General features: G+C 40.1%; 1 pseudogene; it reads left to right on the forward strand.

Moving 5' to 3' along the window:
• The first annotated feature begins 2,202 nt into the window (after positions 1 to 2,202).
• Positions 2,203 to 6,722, forward strand: LOC138991658 (Y-box-binding protein 1 pseudogene; annotated as a pseudogene).
• Positions 6,723 to 7,266: the final 544 nt, after the last annotated feature.

Consider the following 7,266-nt stretch of genomic DNA (forward strand, 5'->3'; position numbering starts at 1 on the left):
TTATAATTGCACTTTGATGGTACAATATGAATCATCTCTCCACAACGTCTTCCATCACCCAGCTATTTCTTCCTTTGCTCAGTGTCTTTCTGACCCACCACAGGCACAAAGTGAACCAGGGAATCACTCTAGAAAGCAAATATTGGGTTGGCCAAAAATTTTGTCCAGGCTTTCTCATTACACCTTATGGGAAAACCTAAACAAGGTTTTAGGCCAACCGAGTACGTCCAAACCTCTTCATTCAGAACTCTGGGGCTCTGGTATGCTTTGCTTTTCTTGTGCATTCATTGAAATATAAAGTATTTTGTGATATGAATTCAGGAGTGGCATTTAGAGACCTAAAACCTGATACTTGGCTTTAAAATCCTATCATGAGATAAATATCCTTCTTGTATGCCAAGAGGAAAAAAAATCAAGATGAAAAAGCAATGCATTTAATAATCATCCCAATGAACAGTAATGAAAGGAGCTGTGTGGCTGGGTTGATGCCAAGTCACCTCTGCCCTGTCTGACGCCGATCCACCACTTCTGTCTTCAGCTGTTTATTCAGTCCAAGGGCCTCACTCCCTGCTTGATATGCATCCCATGGGTTGCCAGGGCCAGATATCCTGAAATAAACCATCAAATGGACTCCAGGCAAACTTCTTGTTCCTGTTATGAATTTTGAGAAGTACAGAGAACCATCTGCAGACAAGAGTGTAGTCCTTTTAGGCATACTGAGGAAAGGTCAGCTTCCCTCTTCTGGAGGATGTATCTCCCCTAGTCCAGGAGCAAAGAGCAGAGGTGACACCTTCTGTGTTTATAATCTTGTTTGCAGCCTGGTTCAGAAAAAAGATCGTAGACTTTGTAGTCAGAAAGTCATGGGTTTAAGTCTGATCTCTGCCACCTATTCTATCTGCAACCTTATAATACATGCAACCTAAATATGTATACATCACACATAATATAATGACATGTGTCCACCATTAGGGGCTTCCCAGGTGGCGCTAGTGGTGAAGAATCCACCTGCCAATGAGCGAGACGTAAGAGCTGCAGGTTTGATTCCTGAGTCGGAAAGATACTCTGGAGGAGAACATGGCAACCCACTCCAGTATTCTTGCTTGGAGAATCCCATGGACAGAGGAGCCTGGTGGGCTACAGTCCATAGGGTTGCAAAGAGTCAGACACAAGTGAAGTGACCTAGCATGCACGCACATCCACTATTAGAGTATCATACAGATAGTTTCATGGCCCTAAAAATCCTCTGTGCTCTGTCTGTTCATCCCTCTCCCCTCACCCAATCCTGTCAACAAGCGATCTTTCTACTGTCTTCATTGTTATGCCCTGTCCATAATGTCATATAGTTTGTAGCCTTTTCAGATTGGCTTCTTTCATTTAGTAATATGCACTTAAGTTTCTTCCATACCTTTCATGGCTTGACAGCCTTTTGTTTTTAGCATCGAATCTACTGTTCACAGTGGTGAACATTTTTTAAACAGAAAAATCCAACTGAGATTTACTGCTTCAGAGTTTTTCCACATATTTTAACCTGGTCCTCAGGGTGATTCTGATGCACATCTGGGTCTGATAATTGTAAATATTTCTCCTGGATTTAAAAAGCATATACATTATAGCCAGACAAAACTATAATTTGAAAATATACATGCACCCCTATGTTCATAGCAGCACCATTTCCAATAACCATAAATAGAAACAACTTAATGTCCATCGATAGATGAATAGATAAAGAAGATGTGATAGATCGGTAGACAGACAATAGAGTGTTACTGAGTCCTAAAAAAGAACGAAATCATGACATTTGCAGCTACATGGAAGACCTAAAGATTACCATACTAAGCAAAGCAAGTCAGAAAGACAAAGATAAATATCATATGATATCATTTATAAGTGGAATTTAAAATAAAACGCAAATTAACTTATCTATGAAACAGAAACAGACTCATCAACATAGAGAAAAGACTTGCAGTTGTCAAGGGGAAGGGGGCTAAGGGAGGGCTGGACTGGGAGTTTGAGACTAGTGGATGGAAACTATTACATACAGGATGGATAAACAACAAGGTCCCACTATATAGCACAGCAGAAGTATATTCAACATCCTGTAATAAACCATAATAAACAAGAAAAAATAAAAGGCACATGTATTAATGCTCCCTAGATTTAAGATTCTTTTCCTTTGAGGGAAAAATGTTTATTTCCTCTAAGATGGGCAAGTCTATGCTCCATCCCAGTCGGTCAATGAGCCCTAGGACAAGAGAGAATACAGGAGAATCTGGACAGGGTGGGTTCTTCCCTAATAAAGTAAGTTTTGCCTTTAGCTCTTGATCAGTTGGGAGGGAGGGAGGAAGAAGAGAAAAGGGCAATTTGTCAAGACAAAGTGGTAGAAAACAGGAAAAGTGCTAAAATTCTGACATCCTGATTTTTGCCACACGATAGGCACTCTGAAGAAACTGTCTCTTTAACTTTATTTCTATAGGAGGTAATATTTACCCATTTAAAAGGACACTAAAAGCAGAAACTTTAACATTTGCAGATGAGAGAATGGGGATTCAATCTAATGTCTGCCTGTCTTCTTGTACATCTATTATTTTACCCATTCCAGATCTAGATCGTATAATTTTTGAGTAAAAGGACCAACAGGTCCATTTTAAGCCTGCTGCTTGACAGACACAAAGTACACAATAAATATTTATGAAATACGTCCTAATGAATAATTGTTCACAGGAGCATGCCTCCTCCTTTTGCCAGATTCACTCCAATAGAAAATGCAGAAAGATTAGTTAATATTTCTGATGGGCCAGTGGTTAAGACGTTGTGCACCTAATGCAGGGGGCTTGGATTCAACCCCTAATCAGGGAACTAACTCCCACAGGCCACAACTAAAGATTCTGCATGCCACGATTAAAAAACAAAAATCCCACATGCCACAACAAAGATCACATTCTGCAACTAAGACTTGGCACAACCAAATAAATAAGTAAAAACACATTGTTATGACCCAGGAATCCCACTACTGGGCAAATACGCTGAGGAAACCAGAAATGAAGAGGACACATGTGCCCCCGTGTTCACTGCAGCACAATTCCAATAGCTAGGACAGGGAAGCAACCCGAATGTCCATCAGCAGATGAATGGATAAGGAATTGTGTACATACACACAATGCAATATTACTCAGCTATAAAAAGGAACGCACTTGAGTCAGTTCTAATGAGGTGGATGAACCTAGAGTCTATTATACAGAGTGAAGTAAGTCAGAAAGAGAAAGACAAATATCATATATCAATGCATACATATGGAATCTAGAAAGATGGTACTGATGATCCTAAGTACAGGACAACAAAGGAGAAACAGACATAAAGAACAGACTTTTGGACTCAGTGGAAGAAGGAGAGGGTAGGATGATTTGAGAGAATAGCATTGAAACATATACCTCACCATATGTAAAATAGATAGCCTTTGGAAGTTTGAATCACGTCACAGGGCAACCAAAGCCTGTACTTTGTGACAACCTGGAGGAACAGGGTGGGGAAAGAGGTGGGAGGGGGGTAAAGGATGGAGGTAGATTAAAATGTATGCCTGTGGCTGATTTGTGTTGATATATTGCGGACACCATCACAGTATTGTGGAGTAATTATCTTCCAATTAAAATAATAAATTTTTAAAAAATAAACTGTAAAACTATATATTTTTTAAAACAAAATCTAAAAAAATATTTCTGATATTTTATGTAATTCACTTTCTGATATTTTTTGATAGCATAGGCCCTAGACAGAGATATGTCTTAATGCTGTTGATGATTCAGAAAAGCCTGTTAAACCTCAGACTCATAATCACAGGAGGCAATAGTGGTTCATTTTCTAAGCTCGACCTGACACACCTTTTGATCAAGGAGAGCCAGGGTAATGGTACCTATGATTTATCACCCTTCCAGAAGAGCCACAGATCCCATTCTACTATGCCTCGAACACATTTATAGCTTCTTTAGACTAAGCATCAATTCCCTCAATGTTAAAAAACAGTAGACAATAAATAAAGACAAGAGTTTGCTTCTAAATATATGGAGGGTGTTTCCTTATAAATCCCCTCCGAGAGCTCCTAATGACTTATAGCTCATATTGTAGTCATAGACTGAGCTGCATTTGCCCCTGGGCCTTCTCAGGCTAGTAACACATTAGACATTTGGGATGTGCATTAATTCTCTCATACCATTCACTGCTTTATATTCCATAGAGCTAGTAGCTCAGTGCTAATGAGGTCAAAGTCCCAGGTTTGATTTCTCATGGGTACAAATGATTATCCCTCTCTTGTTTAGACATATAAGTATCACTGAAGCTTGCCAGCTCTGACTATGTTTTCTTCATGGACAAATTCTTCTAGAGAAAAGAGGGTCATTTCAACCTCTGGGTCTCAACATTCTACTCTATGAGAATAATAATAATAATAGATCCTTGCAGGTTCAATCCTTGGGTTGGGAAGATCACCTGGAGAAAGAAATGCCAACCCACTCCAGTAATCTTGCCTGGAAAATTCCATGGACAGAGGAGGCTGGCAGGCTACAGTCCACAGGGTTGCAAGAGTAGGACACAACTGAGCACGCATGAGAGACATATTTTATAATGTCCAAAGAAGTATCCAAGAAGATGCTGTATACATGTGTGCTTAATAAACATTATAGAAATAAAGGATAGGGGAAGGAAGAAAAGAGGGAGGAAGGGAGAAAGGGGAAGGGGGGGAAGAAAAGCCTTGGTAAGGTGGTATTAATAGAGTATCACTATGGCCTTTCATTGTTTATTCCTATCTAATGTATATCTTCTATTTTTTAATAATAGCAACCCAATATTTTTCTCAAGGAGCTAACTTTTTTCCACTTTGTGTTTATGTGGCTGGCACATGTCCTAGATCTAGAGGTGAAACCATACATATCACCATACATATCACAGGTCTCACCAATCCACTTAGTTCCATCTTTTGGACACAGTGATTATTGCAGGATTGAAATAGGCTTACATCAATTCAAAGCCAATTTCAAAGCAACTGGACAAGGGGTTTTCTCCAGAGACTTAGAAAGTGAAAAAGTGAGTCAGCATTCTCTTGGAACCATCTTGAATTGAGAGCTTGCCTGGAAATGAGAACAAAACATAACTGCAGAATCTAGAGATGTAGAGAACTCATTCCCAATGATGTTGTTTGAGCACCTGGATCTAGCTATACCCAAAGCTAATATTTTAAATTGTCAGCCCACAAACTTTCCTTTTTATTCAAAGCAGCTTAGAGTTGGGTTTCTATCACTGAGACTAGAAGAATCCTAATTAACACGGTTACAGAAAATAGGAAAGAGGTTAAAATCCCTTAGCTCTGCCACTGCATATCTTTCAGCCTATGCACAGGAAAAGAAGAACAAAAGTTACACAGAGAACACATTCAAATCTTGACTCTACTACTAGTCTTCTAACTGGGTTTAAACAAATTATTTAGTCTTTCAGAGCCTTGTCTTTGTATATGTAAAATGGAGAGATAGCTAACAGCCATGTGGAATTACATAGAGAATTAAATAAAATGAAATACATTAAGAGGGTAGCACACTGTATGCACTCCATACACTACCTTCTACATCACTAATTACCTTCTAGAAACCCAGAGATGAGAGGGGATTAGACAAGTTCTCAGGGATTGTGTTCTTGATGCTATCAGCTCACATAGAGTTTCAAGTTCAGTTTTCCATTCACTTGAGTTCCATTGCAGCGTGACTGACCAGATTACTCTCTCCAACCCACTGTGGTTATTGTTTCATTCTCAATAAAACCCACAATCCTTTCATCAGTGTCTTTTATTTAATGGGGTGAGGGTGGGAGTCTGCCACAGAGAAAATATCTCAGGAAGTTGGAAGTGTGGTAAGATGGAAAAAAGAAATCCTGTGTCTAGTCTCATTCTCTGGAGAGCTTTACAAAGGCATGATGAATGAAGGCAGGAGGGACGTGAAGGTTTTGCACGGAGGGGTTTGGGAATAGCCAAATAGTTCAATGTAAGAGACGGATGTGGCTTCGTCGACAGGAATGACACCAAGGAAGATGTATTTGTACACCAGACCGCCATAAAGAAGAATAACCCCAGAAGCACCTTGGCAGGGTAGGAGATGGAGAAAGTATGGAGTATGACATTGTTGAAAAAAGAAAAGATGGGGTAGGCAGCACATGTTACAGGGGCTGGTGGAGTTACAGTGCAGGGCAGTCAGCGCGGACCACAAGCAGGTAGGCGTGGTCCATGCAGGGTCCTCCACACCATGAGCAGCAGAGTTATCAAGATAGTGAGAGTGGCAGAAACTGAGGGATGGAAGTGTGCTCCCAGTATCCACCTCACCACATGCAGAGACCGCCTAGGTGGGGACCACAGTATTCCAAACCTCCTGCACACTGAGCAGGGACAGAGGGAGCTGACAACCAGGATGCAGAAAAAGGTAGGCCCATGAGAAAGAATATATTTATCAGGTTAGAGACCAAAATTCTGCAGGGCTTCTCCTTGTCAGACAGCCTAGAGAGGAAGGCAATAAAGAAGAGAAGGAAAACCCAGGACACCAGACCAAGGTCAATGGCCACCTCAATATGGTTACTGCTGCAACTTCAACTACTGATGCAGACACCCAGAAAACCCTCAACCAAAGGACAGCAAAGAGACAAATACAGTCCATCCACCCACTGAGAATTCATCCACTCCCAGGGCTGACTGAGTAGGGCAGTGCTAAGTCAATGCCGGCTTATCACCACTGCAGTCATCCAGTTTAATCATCCAAGAAGAAGAAATGAACATGAGATTCCAGCAGTAAGAAATGAACAGAAGATAGGAGCTGAAGACCTTAACTGGTTACTTTTTGCCCATTGACCAAATGACTAGAACTATCTGCACTGTCCCTGCAGCATGGGGTTTTCATTTTTACCTAAAGATAACTCTTTTTGGTAATGACAAATGTGTTTGTTTGTTTGTTTGTTTGTTTGTTTTTGAAGCCTGGTTTTTCTCAATACAGCATTAAAGGTTTTAAATTGTTTCATATCTATGAAGCTGGGATTTTTAAGGACCTCATTTTTAAGTAGTAAATGAAAGTTTACAACTTGATTTTTTCAAAAAAAGTCAACAAACCGCAAACACCATCTTAATAAAGGTCTTAACTTGTAAAAGGATTTGTTTAAGTTAAAAAAAGAGAATAACATTACATTACCTGTGCTGGCTTACAGAGACCTATCCAATCAGTTCAGTTCAGTTCAGTTGCTCAATCG

The sequence above is a fragment of the Bos mutus genome, chromosome 18 (genome assembly GCF_027580195.1).
Source record: "Bos mutus isolate GX-2022 chromosome 18, NWIPB_WYAK_1.1, whole genome shotgun sequence".
Classification (NCBI taxonomy): Eukaryota; Metazoa; Chordata; class Mammalia; order Artiodactyla; family Bovidae; genus Bos; species Bos mutus.